Below are 20561 nucleotides of genomic sequence, written 5' to 3' on the forward strand. Positions count from 1 at the left end.
CTCCTTCTAGGATACCCCTCACCACATTTTCTGTTTTACCTCCTTTTCTTTCAAGGAATCATTTTAATTGTTCTTCCTCTCCTTGTTCCTCAGTTTCCCTCGCCTTCTCCTCATGTCCTCCTCTCTCTGCCTCTGGATCTAGCCAGCATCTTCCTCTGTGCTCTTCATGTCACAGGCACCTGTCACCAGGAGCCACTGATGCCAGGCTGTCCTGAGCCAACGCACAGGGAGGACTGTGTGATGAGGGAGTGCAGACGGCAAGACAGCCATTCGGCAGCAGAATGGGGGCTGCCCTTGCCGCCCAGGTCACCCAGGCTGGGGCTCCTGAGCTGCGTGGTCCTCCCTTCATCACTCACCCCTTCTCTGCCAGCCCTCCTCCCCTGCCCTCCCTCCACAGGAGCCCTTGGATTTATCCACACCTGCTGGTGCCGACACGCCCTAGACTGAAAGCGCTGCTCCAGGTGTGGTTTCACCTGGTGAATGGAGAGGCACGGGGCGGCTCTGTGTCCAGAGGTGGGAAAGGCTGTTCAGGGCCAGCCTTGCGCTTGGGTTCAGCCAGCGTGGCTGCCCCCGTCCATGCCAGGCCGTTCTGTTGATCCCCGCTACCGAGCGGAGCGTCAGGACAGGAGCTTTTGCTGTCTCCTTCCTGCCTCAGAACCCCACCCACTGTGTTTTTTCTCATCTGAATCTCATGTTGAAATCTCCAGCCCAAGGGGTTTCCCAACGCCTCCCAGTTTTGAATCAACCCGCTGATGCCAGCACTCCCAGATGAGGAATAGAGATGTGAGGTGGGACTTGGCCTGGCACTGCGCCCTGAAGACACTCCTGTGCCCGCAACAGTCATCCGACTGGTGGCATCTGGACAAACAAACCTAGTTCCCTCCTTAGCTTCCATGAAGGAGAAAAACAAGTGGGTACAAGCTGAGGACAAGGCTGGGAGTGGAACTGTAGGAACAAGGACTGGCCAGATGGTGACACCAAGGCGGCCACGCTCCTCCCCTGGAGTCACAGCTGCAGGTCTGGCCTGCACCAGGTGGTCCTCTTGGGCAGCCAAAGAATTCTCTGCCCTCACCAGTGTCTCGGTGGAAACCATGCCCAGTCTCTCTCGGGGCCACCCCACAGGAATATGCCTTTTAGTTCCCCACCTATGGCTTCATGGGGAAGACTTCTGGCAGCAGGGGCCCAGACACGGCAGCAGAGTCTAGAGCAAACACAGAGAACTGGGTCAGTCTTCCTCTTTGTCCTACTGCAGCCTCGGGGTCCGGTTATTCTCCGAATGCGGCTGACGGACAGCAATAGGGCCAGAATGGCAACCTGGGTCTATGCATCATGTTCTAGCCAACAAAACATCCCACCTTGGATTTTATTTTTAAAATCTATTCAAAGCTTTGGTTCTGCATCCAATTCTCAGACAGCCCATCCCCTCATCCAAATGCGCAGAGCGGCATGCCAGCACTGAGCCACCTCTGGAGGGTCGGCACCCTCTCACAGGGGAGAACACCACAGACTGTAACTGAGCCTCTCTCTGCTCCTCTGATTTGAGAAGCAAGTACACCTGATCCCACAGCAAGCACTTGTTCTTGGCACTTGGTGTCACTCTTGCTTCATCTTGGCTCAGCTTACACCCTTCAACAGACTGGTGGCGATCACCACAGAGAACTCTCTTCTTCCCCCTCTGCGCCACATGCACACACATGCACACTCACACAAGTACACTCACATATGCGCACAATTGCATACACATGCACACTCATACAAGTACACTCACATATGCGCACACTTGCACACACGTGCACAATTGCACACATGCACTCACACACGCACACTTGCACACACACACATTCACATACATGCACAATTGCACACACGCACATTCCACATGCACACTCACACACACACACACATGCCCGCCAGCGCAGGAGCCTGGCTCTCCAGGAGACAGGGCAAGTGTCCAGACAGAAGGATGACAGCCATGTTGTGGCACAGGAGGGCCCCATGGCGGATGGTGGGGGGGAAGGGCCATGTGGACAGGCAGGGTGGGGTTGGGAGGGGGTCCTCATCTTTCCTGAGCAGGGCCCCGGGTGGAACCAAGTCTTCTGGGATTGTTCATTGTTGACTTCGTCAGCATATTCTTAAAACTCGAAATTGCTCAGAAGATAATCTAACAGCACAAACATGCACACATAAGCAGTAAGAGTCTGTTGGCATCAAATTGGCAAACTGTGGTAGCAGAAGCACAGAAAGGATCCATTCCAGCTGTGAGGCTTGCTGCCCCTCCCCCTTCAATGCGCTGGCTACCAAGCCTTTGCCAGTCCCCAGTGCAGCAGTTCACAGACTTTTTTTCTGCTAAGAACGGCTTTTGGCAACCCCAAAAATGTGATGTGTCCTTTCGGTGGGTAGAATTAATTGGCGTAATCGAACGTGTCCTCCTCTCAGGCTTCAGCACTGCTGCTGCATCTTCGCAGCTTCTCTCAGCCTCAGTTCTGTCACTTTTCCTCACTCAGACAACAAAGGTTTCTACTAGCGAGGCAGTAATGAGCTCCCACTGGACTTTGGGGTCCTCTAGAATCACCTGCAAACTCCGCTCCTCTCTCCCAATGTTGTCTCTAGAAGATTCCTTTGTCCTCGAGGCTCTCCTTTCAGTGAAGGACCCTCATGGGGACACAGTGCCTCCTCTGGAGCACACAGCCATAATATTCTTCTCATAAGAAATCCAACTCCTTGACCGGGGACGGTGGCTCACGCCTATAATCCCAGCACTTTGGGAGGTCAAGGCAGGTGGATCACCTGAGGTCAGGAGTTTGAGACCAGCCTGACCCAACATGGTGAAACCCCATCTCTACTAAAAATACAAAAATTAGCTGGGCATGGGGATGCGCGCCTATAATCCCAGCGACTCGGGAGGCTGAGGCAGAAGAATCACTTGAACGCGGAAGGCGGAGGTTGCAGTGAGCAGAGATCACACCACTGCCCTCCAGCCTGGGCAACAGAGCAAGACTCCATCTCAAAAAAAAAGAAAAGAAAGAAAAGAAAACTCCTCTGCTACCCATGAGGGAAGGTGGCTCAGGATGAAAGAGAAGTTTGACAATCCCTAAATATCACCAGCTTAAGAAGAGCCATTACCCAAGAAGTCAGTGTGGAAAGGGCTGCCGGCCTCAGCCACAGCTGTCCTCTACCCACACTGCCGCCTGCCGCAGGCCACAGCACTGTCAGCCGAAAAAGCCCAATGATATCTGGTTTACGGGGCTTGAGGCTGCCTTGATTTCTAGCCAACAGCTGGACTGTCCTCAGCAAGAGCTCTCCTGGGAACGGGTCGGGGAGATTCCCTGTGCCCTGTCATTCTGACATCTCCCTGCACAAGGGAGCGGGCTAACCATGTCCTTGCCACCTCATCTTTGAAAACATCTCATAAAAGCGCATCAGAGAAAACAGTCTTTCCATCCCACCTATCATTAGTTCCCAGAACAGGGGCTGGGGGTAGGCAGCCTCCCTGAGAGTTTGCGGGATGAGGCAACACCGGCGCCTGAACTACCATTTAGCCTACTTCTGGAGATAAGCCTGTTGATGTCAAAGTCAGGAATGACCAACTCCAGCCAACAGCGCCCTGTGGAACTGGGTCTCTGGCATCTCCTTTCTCCCAGGCACCATCCCCAGGGCAGGAGACAGGAACCCTAGATCATGGGGGTTTGTGAACTGACCTAGGTAAATAATAACAAGTCGGGCTGCGCTCTCCTTGAGGTAGTTTAAAGTACTTTATCACCATTACCTCACCGATCTCACCAACATCCAAGGAAGGAAGGAAAGAAAAAAGGCAGAAGCTTTCTCATTTCATAAAACAAAAGTGAATGGGGGATGGGCGCAGTGGCTCACACCTGTGATCCCAGCACTTTGGGAGCCTGAGGCGGGTGGATCAGCTGACGTCAGGAGTTCAAGACCAGCCTGACCAATATGATGAAACCCCGTCTCTGCTAAAAATACAAAAACTTAGCCGGGCGTGGTGGTGGGCACATGTAATTCCAGTTACCCAGGAGGCTGAGACAGGAGAATTACTTGAACCTGGGAGGCGGAGGCTGCATTGAGCCAAGATCTCACCACTGCACTCCAGCCTGGGCAACAGAGCAAGACTCCATCTCAAAAAAAAAAAAAAAAAAAAAAAAAAAAAAAAAAAAAACACACACACACACAAAAAGTGAATGGGGAGTGGGAGCTTTTAGGTGAACCAGCTCCTATTCACTCACGGTCAGTGAAGAACAGGTATCGCAAATATACACAATAACACTAATGGGGAGGGCACACAAATGAACTCCAAAGCCCTGACTGGCTCATAGCCAGAAAAAAACAAAAAAAATCCCGATTTGGGCAGAGGGGTCCTCAACTGGGAGTTTGACAGTTCAGACTGATTTCAAAAGACGGGCTGAATTTCACCCCTCTGTGCTGGAAAGGGTATCAAACCATAAATTCCCCCTGTCCTGACTTCACCAAACTGTAAACAACAGACGCGCACCTGAGTAATTAGAAGAAAAAGCTAAGTGGCTTGTCAGCTAAGTGGCTTGAGTAGGCATAGGTGTGGCTGGAAGCATTCTGTGTATTTTCTCTACAGCCAAATGTGTAAATAGTCAGAAATACTAGTTTAATAAGCTTATAAATTTGGAGTGACTCTACATCTGACAGTGAGGTCTGGGGTTCAACTATTTCACCTCTGAAATCAAAGGGGCTGCGATGGAGTATTCATCTCTGACCAATTCTTTTTTTTTTTTCTTTTTTTTTTGAGATGGCATTTCGCTCTTATTGCCCAGGCTGGAGTGCAGTGGCACAATCTCAGCTCACTACAACCTCTGTCTCCCGGATTCAAGCAATTCTCCTGCCTCTGCCTCCTAAGTAGCTGGGATTACAGGCGCCTACCACCACGCCTGGCTAATTTTTTGTATTTTTAGTAGAGATGGGGTTTCATCATGTTGGCCAGTCTGGTCTCAAACTCCTGACCTCAGGTGGTCCACCCACCTCGGCCTCCCAAAGTGCTGGGATTACAGGCGTGAGCCACCACGCCCGGCCCATCTCTGACCAATTCTTCCAGAATGTTCCACAGGTTTCTTCCTTATGATTCTATTTTACTGACACAAACAATTTGCCCTCCAATGTTTTATGGATAACAACTCTGGGTATTCAAAGATGTTTTCTGACATCTTATCTCTTTCCTTCCCTTCTTGGTCTGCCCTGGGCTACCTGAAATGCCTCCTAAACGCGTGCTTCCTTTACCAATGTTCATGAGACGGGTACTTGTCCTGGTTAACTCCTACAAATTCACAAGATTCTCTAATGCTCAAGTTCAAAGCACTTGCATCTCTAGGTAATCATTGTTTGCTATAATGGTCTTTAGCTTTTTCTGTCTACAATGTTTCTAAACGTTAATTTAATTGAACTTAAAAGCCACTGTGCATAATGTGCCGCAACTTGGCACTCAGCTCATGTAAACAGTGTCTTGCTGACAGGGTAGGTCTAGCGCAGGAAATAACTCCGTCAGCAGCGCTGTCCCACATAGGACTACAAATCCATGACAGCCTCAGGGGTTCCCCACGAGTCACAATGGGTGATGTCATTCTTCTGGGGGCTTGGCTAGGCCATGGCTGGGTCTAGAGGCACTCTCTCTTCCCAGTCCGTTTTTAGAAGTAATATTTGCAGTGCTACCTCCACATTTCCCTCTATTTCTGATTCATGCCAGCCTGGGGCCTGAGACAGAACAAGCCTGCAGCTGAACACATTGTTACCACTTTTTTTCCAGAACCTTAGGAAAACGTTGTTAATATCCAGGGCTATGAGTGACCTTGCCGTCCCACATCATGGAACTGTTTATTAAACAGACGGATGGACAACCTTATAATTAGGTCAACTACGTATACTCCGATTCAAGCCCTTGGTTCCATTCCTTTTCTCTCTAAGATTAGGGAATTTCTCAATGACCAATAACGCAGAAATGCCCCCCCTCACATCCCGAGGGAGATTGCTCAGCCTACAGCCACCCTGTGAAGATCTCATGACTTCTGGCATCTGCCCCAATAACCCAAGTCTCTTATCTGTGAGCTTTGGTTTGTCAGACCCTGTTGTTCGCATTAGTCTTCCTGTGCCTGTGAGGACAGAACCCGGACAAAGTGGGAGTCCTGATCCTGCGTATGCTGGTTGAATAGGTAAACACCCTCAGATAAGGAGGCCTTGGGAAAACCATTGTGACGTCCTAAGAATGCAAGGTGTAAAAGTTCCGATCCCACTCTCCCACCCCTAAACCAGTTGAGACACAGACCTGCCCTTCCCCAGGTTGACTTGGCCCGAGTAGATAGCATCTGCAATCTGCACTCGCTCCCTCCCTCCCAAGTGAATCAGTCCCCAACCGGTTACCTCCCCAGGCTCCTTGGAGACACAATGCCAAGTACAGCCTAGGGGGTGACGGCTCCATTTCAGGAGCCTGGCATCTCCGAGAGTGCCACCCCAATCCTCCGCTTTGGGCAGGTGCATGGGGAGGACCCAGGAAAGAGGTGTTCTGCCATGGACCAGTCCAGGTCCAAAAAGTCTCGAGAAGCGCCCGGGAGCCAGGAGAAGAGCCGAGAGATGAAAGGAGATGCCTGAGGTGCCGCAGCCCAGGTCTGAGCCGGACTAGAAACCGCGTGACAAAACAACGATGCGTTCTTAGCCGTGATGGAACTCCCAGATTAGCTCGACTTTCTTCCTTTTGTTTTGTTTTGTTTTGTTTTATTCATCTCTGTAGCATCTGTTTTCCTCTGGGCATGTGACACTTCCACTTTTTCCCTTCTTTGGTCCTCTTCCAGAGGTTCTGTTCTGCGCCGGATTAGGTCAGGAGTGATGGATTGTTCTTATACACATGGGATATGGTGGATGAATGTGTTGATCTGACACTCATTGAGAGTTCTAAACAGGGAACCATAGCAGTGACAAGTGGTGAAAGACACAGCCCCTGCCTCTCGAGCTCCTGTGGGACCTAGCAAGCTGGTGGGGCGCACCCAGCTTTATGCATCTGCCCTCAGGAGAGCTGCACAAGCTCCAATTTTTTTACTTTTATTTTTATTTATTTTTTGAGATGGAATCTCACTCTGTCATGCAGGCTGGAGTACAGTGGCACGATCTCTGCCCCCCAAGTTCAAGCGATTCTCCTGCCTCAGCCTCCCAAGTAGCTGGGATTACAGGCGCCTGCCACTGCGCCCAGTTAATTTTTGTATTTTTAGTAGAGACAGGGTTTCACCATCTTGGCCAGGCTGGTCTTGAACTCCTGACCTCGTGATCCACCCGCCTTGGCCTCCAAAAGTGTTGGAATTATAAGTGTGAGCCACCACGCCCAGTCTCAGGCTCCGATTTTTCTAAATGGAAGCCTCATCTCTTACTGACCCACTGGGTAACTGAACCCTTGATTTTTTTTTTTGAGACGGAGTTTCACTTTTGTTGCCCAGGCTGGAGTGCAATGGCGCGATCTCGGCTCACTGCAACCTCCGCCTCATGGGTTCAAGCGATTCTCCTGCCTCAGCCTTCCCGAGTAGCTGGAATTACAGGCATGCGCCACCACATTCAGCTAATTTTGTATTTTTAGTAGAGATGGGGTTTCTCCATGTTGGTCAGGCTAGTCTCGAACTCCCGACCTCAGGTGATCTGCCCACCTTGGCCTCCCAAAGAGCTGGGATTACAGGCATAAGCCACCGCACCCGGGCAGAACCCTTGATTTTTATGTAAGACTGATCTCTTGGCCCGGCGCAGTGGCTCACGCCTGTAATCCCAGCACTTTGGGAGGCCAAGGCAGGCAGATGACCAGTTCAGGAGATTGACACCATTCTGGCCAACATGGTGAAGCCCTGTCTCTACTAAAAACACAAAAATTTGCTGGGTGTGGTGGCGTACACCTGTAAACTCAGCTACTTGGAAGGCTGAGGCAGGAGAATGGTTTGAACCTGGGAGGCAGAGATTGCAGAGTGAGCCAAAATCACGCCACTCCACTCCAGCCTGGCGACAGAGTGAGACTCCGTCTCAAAAAAAAAAAAAAAAAAAAAAAAAAATACGGATCTCCCACTGGTAACAACTGGTTAATTAGTCTCTGGTTTTCTGTCCTCCTTCTACTCAAATACTCCAGAAGAGCTCTGTATTTAAATACGACCAAGTATGAATCTCTGGTCAAGTGAAGACTATTTCTAGAAAACGAGTAAGTCTTCCCAAATTCATCTACCTCGGCTAGGATGGGCATAAATCACTTTTTCTTGAATTGGTCTGCATTGCATATCCTATTTCCTTCTCATCTTCTTTTTTTTTTAATTGCCAAACAAGATTTTTGCCACCCAAGCCACAAAATGGTAGACAACCAATTTCTGTCCTGCTACATCCAAAATTCTCTAAGGTTCTACAAATACCAGCAATGATCACTAAATGACTTGTGCTGTAAGGGAAGAAGAGGAACTGGAAATATTCCAGCTAGTGCCAGGAGCTCTGGGGACCCCAGCTCTGCCTGGCTGCCTGGGTCCACTCATTCCCAAGGAGATAATGTCTATGGCTGCTGACGGGTCTCTCTGGTGACCACACTTTCAGAACTGGAAATTGGTGGTGGCCTGATGTGTAGCCTGACAAAGGGCCAGTGTGTCTCTGTCCCAGAAATTGAGATTGTCCCAGAAATCTGAGGCCACATGGTTACCCGCAGGACAGTTCTGACACCATTTAGCTCATTGAAGCAGATGTTCAAACTCTCCAAACCCACCTATCTACTCACAATTTGCATCCCTCCAACCCCCATCAGTCTCCTTTTTTTAAAAAAAGAGATATGCTAAGCCAGGCATGGTGGCTCAGGCCTGTAATTCCAGCACTTTGGGAAGCTGAGGCAGGAGGATCACTTGAGACCAGGAATTTGAGACCAACCTGGGCAACACAGCAAGACCCTGTCTCTACAAAAAATAAAAATAAAAAAATGAGCCAGTGATGCCTGCCTGTGGTCCAAGCTACTCGGGAGGCTGAGATGGGAGGATTGCTGGAGCCCAGAAGGATGAGGCTACAGTAAGCTGTGATTGTAACACTGAACTCCAGCCTGGGCAACAGAGCCAGACCCTGTCTCTAAAAAAAGAAAGAAAAAAGAGAGCCAGAAATGCTAGCGGTAAAAAAAAAAAAAAAAAAAAAAAAAAAACACCTAACTTAAAGCCTGCACATTCCCCGCAGGGGGGTGTTTATGGCCCTGTATCCAGCTGGCTCTTCCTAGATTCAAAAGTAATTATTCCAAAAGAATGCTTTATGGTTAAAATTAAACCACAGTCCAAACGCTGTTAGAACCAGACTTTGAACAAATGCCAAAGAGGACAGTTATCAACATCTTCTTGACAAAAAAAGAGATCCACCAGAAGGAAGAAATCTAAAACAAACAAAAAAATTAAGTAAAATGTTGAAACCTGTTTAACCACCCTACTATAGTTAGTACGCACTTTTTAACCACATTAGGAAAGCGAAACTCGTCGTGGGTGGGGTGGAAACGCTCCCAGGTCATCCAGTCTAAAGAAACTCGGGTCGCGCCTACCTGAGGGACGTGCGGGCGCGGCTCGGCCCCCACAAGGCGCCCCGACACCCCGCCGGCCGCGCGGCTCCCGCAGGCACAGGGCCCGCCCCGGCGAGCACCAGTGCATCACCCCGGTGACGTGGGTCACCTGCCCTGATGCGTTATTCCGCCACTTGATGAAGAAACCAGCATCTAGGAAAACACAGAGGCGCCCATTAGCGTGCACGAAAATGCCCCAGGGAGCTGAGAGCTGGCGAAGTCACGAGTGCTGGGCTCCGGGCGGGAGGTGGGGGCAGGGCGGCGGGGCAGGGCCGGGGCGGGAGCGGCGATCCGAGGCCGCATCAGCAGCGCCCCCTCCTGGAACGCCGGGAGCGCCGCGCGCTCGGGTGCCGCTCTCCTTCCAGCCTGGCGCGCCGCTGACCCCTATCGGACAACGCTTTGACCGTTGGCTAAAGCAAGTACCAGACGTCAGCTCCTCCAGGTGGCAAGCACGCCTGGCCAAGCCTCAGTTTCCACATCTCTCAAATGGGCGCGATGGCAACACCAGCTACCCTTGCACACCTCAGAGGGTGACCAGGAACAAATGAAGGAAGAGCCGCTGTTTCTCCCTGGGCCGGCCTCACTGCTTAGGCCCGCCTCGCTGCTTAGGCCCTAGCAAAATCCAGGTCGCCTCCCTGAGGTCATCTTTCTCCCCCTTGTCTGAACTAGGAGCACAGTTATAAAACCACAGTCATGTTGTTCTGAGTGGTGTCTCTCTTCTAGTAGCTTCAATAACTACACAAATGTATTTAGCATGATTTTCAAAACATTTTTTCTTATAAGCATGTATCATAATTTAAATTAGTTTTCTGGCAATTAGCCATTCACTGTCTAAATCCCCCACCACACTGTGAGTCCTGGGGATGCAGGGACCTCCCTGCCACTGTCACTGTTATGTCTCCAGAATCTTCCTAGCATAGTGCCTCCCACACAGTAGGTGCTCAATAAATCACTGTTGGAAAAATACATGGATGAAGCCTAGGAGCTGGAGGCTAGCCAGAAACAGAAAGGACAAAGTCAGACATGGGAGGAAACCCTATTTCCAGAATGGTAACTCAAGTTAATATTAAAAATGAGGCCAAAGGCTGGGTGCGGTGGTTCATTTCTGTAATCCTAGCACTTTGTGAGGCCGACGTGGGTGAATCACTTGAGGCCAGGAGTTCGAGACCAGTGGGGCCAACATGGTAAAACCCTGTCTCTACTAAAAATAGAAAAAATTAACTGGGCGTGGTGGTGTGCATCTGTAATCCCAGCTATTGAGGAGACTGAGGCATGAGAATCTCTTCATGCCTCCCTTCATGGGAGGCAGAGGTTGCAGTGAGCCGAGATTGCACCACTGCACTCCTGCCTGGTGACAGAGTGAGACTCTGTGTCAAAAAATAAAAATAAAAAAGGCCAGACACAGTGACTCATGCCTGTAATACTAGCACTGGAGGAAGCCAAGGTAGGAGGATCACTTGAACCCAGGAATTCAAGACCAGCCTGGGCAACAAGGTGAAACCACATCTCTGCAAAAAATACAAAAATTAGCCAGGCACTGTGGCACATGTCTGTAGTCTCAGCTATTTGGGAGGCTGAGGCGGGAGGATTGTTTGAGCCCAGGAGGTGGAAGCCGCAGTGAACCATGATCACACCACTGCACTCCAGCCTGGGCGACAGAGTGAGATCCTGTCTCTAAATAATAATAATAATTAATAAAATAAAATAAAAATGAAAGGCCAGGCACAGTGGTGAGTGCCTATAATCCCAGCTACTCAGGAGACTGAGGTTGGAGGCTCACTTGAGCCCAGGTGTTCTAATCCAGCTTGGGGAATGTAGGGAGACACCATCTCTATTTTAAAAAGAAAAAAGAAAGAAAAGGTGGGGATGATGAAAAAGGTTTTTAAATAGAAAGAGGTGGTGGTTGCACAACATTGTGAATGCATCAAATGTCACTGAATTTTACGCTATAAAATGATTAATTATATGTTATATGCATTTCACCTCAATAAAAAAAATGAAAGGGCAGAATTGTAATACAATCATTATGATCCTTCCTGATTTAGACACTGCAAATACTTGAAGTCAACATAAAGAGAATAACTTTTATAGAGTGTTCTACAGTTGACATAAATGTTTTCATATAAATGATTTCATTTGTCCCTCCCAACAAGCCCATGAACTTGTAGACGAGGAAAACAGGATTGCAGATCAGTGGCTTCCTTCCAACAGGTAGGGCACACTCCCACTGGGGGGCTCTGCCCTTGAGGCTCCCCGCTATGAAAAGATTTCCTCCAAACCACAGCTTCCCCCTGCCCTCTTGCTGGGCCATCTGCTTCAACAGTCACCAGAAGGGCCTTCCTCAAAGAGCGGCCCTCCTCCCCACCGTCATTCTCTCTCCCTTACCCGGCTTGAGTTTTTCTTTAAAATTCTTCGGACATATTATATTGACATTATTTCTTTTTGTCTCCTTCCATAATGTTAGCACCAAGAGAACAGGGCTATTTGTGAGTTTTGTTCTCTGTTATAATCCTGACATCTGGAATGGTACCTGACAAATAATAGGTGGTTAATAAATATTGTTAAATGAATGCATTTGTTAATTGGCCAGATCTTTTGAGGAGCCAAGGCTTTTTAGGTCACATCACAAAAACGAAATCACAATGTGATGGAGATAAAATACTAGTTGTGAGAGGCCTGTAATGAAGCGCTACCCAGTTCACTGATTATTCCCTGTGTTGCTCCTCTTATCCCCCAGGGAGGCACCTGTCTGTTGTATCCCTGGCTCCCAGCAAGGTGCTAGACACCTAGTATTAGGCACTGGTCTGCATCAGTAAGAAACAATGGATTCTGAGCAACACAGACAAGAACAGAACTGGCCACAATGCACGTCCCAGTCCCACCCGAGGTGTGCACATGGCAGGGAATGGGGAGTCTCTGAGGACCAGAAGGAGGAAGGAGGATATGCAGGACAGGGGTCAGAGTCCAGGGAGCAGCAGAGCATGGCCCTGTGAGCCCCACGTGATCTGTGTAGAAATGGCTACCAAGACCAAGCTGATCTGCCATGCAAACCTTGCACAATTACTTCTTGTTCCCAGGGGAGAGCTTGCAGGGCTAGCCTCTCATGAGTGGGGTCGGTGTGGTCTGACAGGATGGATGACCCCTGTGCTATGGACAGTGAGCCTCTGAGAGGCAGTGACCACTCCATAATACTGTCCAGTGACCTCTGAGAAATTCCTGGCCAGCAGTGGCCGCCTTCCTCCAGTTCCTGAGCCAGGCAGCCAGGTGTGATGGAAAGTTGTCAGGTATAACTCAAAGAACATAGATTAAGAGTCTAGAGGCTGAGCACAGTGGCTCACACCCGTAACCCCAGCACTTTGGGAGGCCAAGGCAGGTGGATCACCTGAGGTCAGGAGTTTGAGATCAGTCCGGACAACATGGCGAAACCCCATCTCTACTAAAAATACAAAAATTAGCCGGGCATGGTGGCAGACACCTGTATTCCCAGTTACATGGGAGGCTGAGGCAGGAGAATTGCTTGAACCCGGGAGGCAGAGGTTGCAGTGAGCTGAGATCAAGCCACTGCACTCCAGCCTGGGTGACAGAGCGAGACTCTGGCTCAAAAAAAAAAAAAAAAAAAAAAGAAAAGAAAAGCAAAAAGAAAAAGAGTTGACTCCTGTGCTTTGCTGGCAGCTCTGCTTCCTGCATCTGTTTGAACCTATATCTCTAAGGGCAGTTTACAGATTGCAAACAAAAACTCACACAAGCCTGAAATGTGGTCATTTGTCCAACCTGACCATGGACATAGGGGATTATTGTTATACTTTAAATGGAACAAAATATTTAATACAGATAATACCTGTTTGCCAGTGTGGGCCTCACATTTGAACGTTATGGTACAGAAATATGTTTTCATCCTTAATAAATCATAAAAGTTTATTAAAATGTTCTTTTTTTTTTTTTGAGACCGAATTTCACTCTTGTCACCCAGGCTGGAGTGCAAAGGTAGAATCTTGGCTCACTGCAACCTCCACTTCCCGAGTTCAAGTGATTCTCCTGCCTCAGGCACCTGCCACCATGCCTGGCTAATTTTTGTATTTTTAGTAGAGATGGGATCTCACCATGTTGGCCAGGCTAGTCTTGAAAAAATGTTCTGAAAGTGAAGTTTCCTTCCCTCCTTCCCTCCCCTCCTCCTCCCTTCTTTCTTCCTTTCCTTCTTTCCTTCTTTCCTTTCTTCCTTCCTTCCTTCCTTCCTTCCTTCCTTCCTTCCTTCCTTCCTTCCTTCCTTCCTTCCTTCCTTCCTTTCTTTCTTTCTTTCTTTTTTTCTCTCTTTCTCCCTCTCTCTCTCTCTTTCTTTCTTTTTCATGGTCTCGCTCTGTCACCCAGGCTGGAGTGTAGTGGCACAATCTCGGCTCCCTGCAACCTCCACCTCCCGGGCTCAAGTGATCTTCCCACACCAGTTTCCCCAGTAGCTGGGACTACAGGTGTGGGCCACCAGGACCCTCTAATTTTTGTATCTTTTGTAGAGACGGGGTTTCGCCATTTGCCTCGGCTGCTCTCAAACTCCTGGACTCGAGCAATCTGCCCACCTCGGTGTCCTAAAGTGCTGGGATTATAGGTGTGAGCCACTGCACGCAGACTCTGCAACTGAATTTCTTTCTTTTTTTTTTTTTTTTTGAGACAGAGTCTCGCTCCAGGCTGGAGTGCAGTGGTGCGATCTTGGCTCACTGCAAGCTTGGCCTGCCGGGTTCATGCCATTCTCCTGCCTCAGCCTCCCGAGTAGCTGGGACTACAGGCGCCCACCACAACGCCCCGCTAATTTTTTGTATTTTTAGTAGAGACGGAGTTTCACTGTGCTAGCCAGGATGGTCTCGATTCCCTGACCTCGTGATCCGCCCGCCTCGGCCTCCCAAAGTGCAGGGATTACAGGCATGAGCCACTGCACCTGGCCTGAAACTGAATTTCTGTAGAAAACTCCAAGCTTTGTAAACTGTGGTCCACGCCCCCATAAACATGCACAGGTGTGCGCCCGCGTGCGCGTGCACACACACACACACACACACAAATCTTCCCCCAAAGCTTCCTTATCATATGTCCAAAGTACACAGCTCGAAATTCAAGCAAATTATTTATTACAAAACAAATTTTTTAAAAATCACAACGTGATTTGCATACTGGCAATAGGCTGTTACTTGCCATTTGCCAGGGTATGATTTGTATTTTGTTTTAATTTATGCTGGTTTCAGGAACTATGGCCATTTGCTTTTTTCCTGCACTAACTGTGCAGAACCCTCCTCCCTTGTGGGAACTCAAGCATGGGTGGGCATTTAGTTTTTCTCAATTCCCACAGCATGTTTTTATCTTATATTGCCTAAAATTCAGAAAAGGTATTTAGCCATCAGTGGAGGCCTGGGCTTGGCAGGCATTAAATGCACAAACACAGCCTGGCGTCAGAGCCAAGCTGAGTGGCACACCTCGTGACAGAACAGCAGAAAAGCAGACCCAGATGCCTGCAGAGGTGTCAGGGACCCAGGCAGTGGGGCATGGCCAACGGGGGGGCACAGGCCCCAGTTGAAGGAAACAGAGAGAGGCAACTCCAGTTCCTATATGGGCCCAGTGTGGCCAGATCTTCTCATTTTCCAAGAAAAGCCAGAAACACACTTTTTAATGTGAATCTCTGCATTTTAAAAAGGCACCAATTAATTCTAAACATGGTGTTAAAATATTCTTTGGGGCAAGCACAACACGTCTATGGCTGATGTGGCATCAAAGCCACCTGACTGTGAGCTCTCCAGAGCAGAAGATGGTTCCAGCAGGCTTCTGGACTGTTCATTCATTCACTGCTAACTAGAGTGGTCACTTCACCTCCCAGTCACATGGCACTGAAGACCCAGCCAGCTGGTAGAGCTACCACATAGGTCCAAACCCTCCTCACACCACCACTTACTACCAACACATACTAGCTATGTCATTTCGATTGACCACTCTGATGGGCTTCAGTGCCACCGCAGATAGTAATACAACCCTGCTTATAGGGCGGTTGTGGGATTAAGTGTGATAATACGGGCAACATGCCTAACGCAGAGTAAACATTTCACATCAACTACTGCTATCCATGCCCCTGGCGCCTCCTTCCTCACTATCCATTCACATTAATCAGCCAATTCTGTTAAATCGGACTTTTAATACTCTCTCAAGTCTTGTTTTTATTCCTCCTCTCTCTGCTGTAATTCATAACCTCATCCTCTCTACCTTGAACTATTTATTTATTTGTGTGTGTGTGTGTGTGTGTGTGTGTGTGTGTGTGTGTGTGTGTTTGAGACAGGGTCTTGCTCTGTCACCCAGGCTGGAGTGCAGTGGTGCGATCAAGGCTCACTACAGCCTCAACCTCCCAGGCTCAAGTGATCCTCCCACCTCAGCCTCCTGAGTAGCTGGAACTACTGGCATATGCCACCATGCCCAGCTAATTTTGTTTATTTTTGTAGAGATGGGATCTCACTCTGTTGCTCAGGCTAGTCTGGAACTCCTGGACTCAAGCAATCCTCCTGCCTCGGCCTTTCAAAGTGTTGGGATTTCAGGCTTGAGCCACCTTGCCAGGCCTGAACTACTTACCATAATGATCTAGTAATCGTATCTCCACTTTACTGAGTGCCCGCACACCATGGCCTGGTGACTCCATCTCTGAGCCAGACTTCTCTATGTGAAGTACAGATCTGATGGCATCATCTTCCCTGTCACCTACAGAACAGAGTCACAAATCCTTAATCCTGCCTTTGAGGCTCCCTCCCAAGTCTAGCCCTAGCATATCCTGCTAGTTTCTTTTCTCTCTGCTCTGGGCCGGGCGTGGTGGCTAACGCCTGTAATGCAAACACTTTGGGAGGCTGAGGCTCAGGTGGATCACCTGAGGTCAGGAGTTTGAGACGAGCCTGGCCAACATGGTGAAACCCTGTCTCCACTAAAAATACAAAAATTAGCCAGGTATGGTGGCACATGCCTGTAATCCCAGCAACTTGGGAGGCAGAGGCAGGAGAATTGCTTGAACCCCGAGACAGAGGCTGCAATAAGCCGAGATTGTGCCACTACATTCCAGCCTGGGTGACAGAGTGAGACCCTGTCTCAAAAAGAAAAAAAAAGGCCGGGCGCGGTGGCTCAAGCCTGTAATCCCAGCACTTTGGGAGGCCGAGACGGGCGGATCACGAGGTCGGGAGATCGAGACCATCCTGGCTAACACTGTGAAACCCTGTCTCTACTAAAAAATACAAAAAACTAGCCGGGCGAGGTGGTGGGCGCCTGTAGTCCCAGCTACTCGGAAGGCTGAGGCAGGAGAATGGCATAAACCCAGGAGGCGGAGCTTGGTTTTACACATTTTTTGCATTCCCAGAGGGCACACGGTAAGTGCTCACTGTTTGCTGAATGAATTAATTGGACCAACTAAGAATGCATTTTAGCCAAAAGTTAATATTACTTATTTCTTTGTTTGTTTGTTTTGTTTTGTTTTTTGTCTGAGACGGAGTCTCCCTCTGTCACCCAGGCTGGAGTGCAGTGGCATGATCTCTCCTCACTGCAACCTCCACCTCCCAGGCTCTATCGATTCTCCTGCCTCAGCCTCCCTAGTAGCTGGGGTTACAGGTGAGCACCACCACACCTGGTTAATTTTTGTATTTTTAGTAGAGATGGGGTTTTACCATGTTGGCCAGGCTGGTCTCAAATGCCTGACCTCCAGTAATCTGCCCGCCTCAGCCTCCCAAAGTGCTGGGATTACAGGCATGAGCCACAGCACCCAGCCAAAAATTAATGTTACTTTAACACATTATGTTACAAGAAACAAGACTGGGACTATACAAAGAATAAAATAATAAATTTTTTTAAATCATCCAGGCTTGAGCCCAGGAGTCTGAGACCAGTTTGGGCAATATAGCGAGACCCCATCTCTATTTAAAAAAATATACATGTGTATATACACACACACATATGATATACATATATTTTAAAAATATATATGTTTATTTATATACATATATAAACGTATACATACACATATAAAATGTACATACATATATGTATATATACTTAAATATACATATATGTATATAAAATCACTCAGGAGCCCTGGAATGTGTGTGTTTTGGTTAATTTTAGTAGAAAAGGGTATTACCTATGCAAAGCTCTAGTTGCCTAGATAACAAAATATCTGCACTTACCAGGTTGTTGGCATTTGTCTCGGTATCTTGGTCTTCATTTCTCTTTCTGTGGCCCTGGTGAAATGCGTCTGATATCTCAGGAGAAAACGCAATCCAAAGAACGAATGTGGTTGTCTGGTTTATCATTTGTATACTGTGCGGTGCAATCTGAGAGATTTTCACAAAGCCAAAAACTGCCCAAGTATGACCTTGTGCCTGTGCAGGCCTCTTATAAAAAGAGACGATTTCCCGGCTCTCAGAGAGTTTCCAGAGGAGGCGAGGAGTGATAATCTCAGGATGGCAGAGATCTAGGAAAGAAAATAAACCTCATTGTTTTTTGACATATATATATATATTTATTATTATTATTATTGGAGACAGAGTCTCACTCTGTCACTCAGGTTGGAGTGCACTGGCGTGATCTTGGCTTGCTGAACCTCCACCTCCAGGATTCAAGTGATTATTGTGCCTCAGCCTCCCAAGTAGCTGGGATTACAGGTGTGCGTCACCATATCTGGCTAATTTTTGTATTTTCAGTACAGATGGGGTTTCACCAGGTTGGCCAGGCTGGTCTTAAACTCTTTTTTTTTTTTTTTTTTTTTTGAGACAGAGTCTCGCTCTGTCACCCAGGCTGGAGTGCTGTGGCCGGATCTCAGCTCACTGCAAGCTCCGCCTCCCGGGTTCACGCCATTCTCCTGTCTCAGCCTCCCGGGTAGCTGGGACTACAGGCGCTGCCACGTCGCCCGGCTAGTTTTTTTTTTTTTTTGTAGTTTTTAGTAGAGACGGGGTTTCACCGTGTTAGCCAGGATGGTCTCGATCTCCTGACCTCGTGATCCGCCCGTCTCGGCCTCCCAAAGTGCTGGGATTACAGGCTTGAGCCACCGCGCCCGGCTGGTCTTAAACTCTTGACCTCAGGTGATCCGCCCGCCTAGGCCTCCCAAAGTGCTGGGAGTACAGGTGTGAGCCACTACACCCCACCAACATTTATATTCTTAAATACTTGCCACTGAAGCGCTCATCCAGCGAGCATGAATGGAAAGGTTGCTACACAGCCTCATTCCCTGCCCCCATGCAGGATCCCAGGCCTTGCTTTGGCAGGTGAAGAAGCCAAGGTTCAGGACTTGTCTGGTAGGAATAGAGGAGGCCATTCAGCAGACAGAGCGGTTTCCAGCTCAGCTCTGGATTCAGGCTGCCTGGCTCTGGCAGTGTCTAGTGGGTAGAGTCAATAGAGTAATAGTTCCTGTCTCAAAGAGCTATTGGACTAAATGTAAAGTGCTTAGCATGGTGCTGATTAAATTACTCTGGTTATTACAAGAATTCAGTAAACGTTAGCTATCATAATCATTTGTCAAAAAGATCCTACCATGAGGCTTGAGCCATCTATAGCTTATCTTTACAACTCTGCCCACACCTTATTAATATCTCCACTTTATTGTCTAACAATAGGATCAGAGTTCCTAGAAAATGGAAGAACAAGCTATCAGCTTCTGCCCAATAAAGCAGCAGAAATAGCGGAGCTGTGGAGAAGCAAACAGGTCTCATACACAGAACGCCTGGTTGTGCAACTGGCTTGGCGTAAAAATAGATCTGGACTCTCAATGGCCATGCAGGAAGGAAGAAAACAAAAGCGCAAGTCTTCAGGCTGCTGAGGGAAATTCTATACCCAGAAAAACCTCAAGTACAAGTATGGAACAAAGACAGTTTCAGGCTTTTGAGGCTTCAAAAAATGTGACATTCAAAGAAACAGGGTAAATTATTATAGCAATTTCTCAATAGATATTAAATAGTACTGAGACTGATAAAGTCACTGAATATGACGGGTTGATTCATTCTGCAAACACATGCTGAGTGCTACTATGTGCTGGTTACACACTGGACTAGAGAGGGTAACCAGACAGACACATATTGCTCCCCTCATAGAACTCATTTACATCCTAGTGGGGACAGACAAATGTAAACAGCTACAGTAGGAAAGCTCTGAGTCAGAAGGTGATGAATGTGATGGAGAAAGAGAAGTCAGGGCCTCTAGCCTCAAATTCCAGGAACTGGAACTACAGAGCTACAGGAACTACAGCAGACAGAAGAACGAACTACGGCCGGGTGCAGTGGCTCATGCCTGTAATCCCAGCACTTTGGGAGGCCAAGGAAGGCAAATCACGAGGTTAGGAGTTCGAGACCAGTCTGGCCAACATGGTGAAACCCAGTCTCTACTAATAAATACAAAAATTAGCTGGGGATGGTGGCGGGCGCCTGGAGTCCCAGCTACTCAGGAGGCTGAGGCAGGAGAATGGCATGAACCCAGAAGGTGGAGCTTGCAGTGAGCTGAGATTGTGCCACTGCACACCAGCCTGGGCAACAGTGCGAGACTCCATCTAAAAAAAAAAAAAAAAAAAAATTACCAGCAACTGATGGCTTAAAACAACAGAGGTTTATTCTCTCACAGCTCTAGAGGTCAGACGCTAAAACCAAGGTGTTGGCAGAGGCCACACTCTCTACGGAGACTCTGGGGAAGAATCCATTCTGTGCCTTTTCCAACTTTAGGTGACCATCGGCACTCCTTGCCTCATAGCTGCATCACTCCAGCCTGTGCCTGGGAGATCACACCGCCTCCTGCTCTCTGTGTGTCTGTTCTCCTTCTCTTCCTCTCTCTTATAAGGACACTTGTAATGGCATTTATGACTCACCTCTAAAGTGGGCCCTTCTCTCGAGATCTTTAACTTAATTACATCTTTTGCCATTTTAAGGTAATATTCACAGGTTCCTGGGATTAGGAAGTGAATATATCTTTGGTGGACCACTTTTGTGCCTACCATAAGGAGCAAGAAAAATGGGGCAGTCAC

At 48.4% G+C, this 20561-nt stretch overlaps 1 protein-coding gene across 2 annotated transcripts in view; it reads right to left on the reverse strand.

The window, feature by feature from the left end:
• LOC115893622 overlaps positions 1 to 20561 on the reverse strand; it is a 47195-nt gene that overhangs the window by 21229 nt on the left and 5405 nt on the right. For both annotated transcript variants that reach the window (XR_004053699.1, XR_004053700.1), the window contains exons 2-3: positions 17743 to 18029; positions 16154 to 16279 (exon numbers count right to left, since the gene is read on the reverse strand). The gene's annotated coding sequence lies outside the window, so the exon portion shown is untranslated. The remainder of the gene's footprint in view (positions 1 to 16153; positions 16280 to 17742; positions 18030 to 20561) is intronic.

Source organism: Rhinopithecus roxellana, chromosome 15, assembly GCF_007565055.1.
Source record: "Rhinopithecus roxellana isolate Shanxi Qingling chromosome 15, ASM756505v1, whole genome shotgun sequence".
NCBI lineage: Eukaryota > Metazoa > Chordata > Mammalia > Primates > Cercopithecidae > Rhinopithecus > Rhinopithecus roxellana.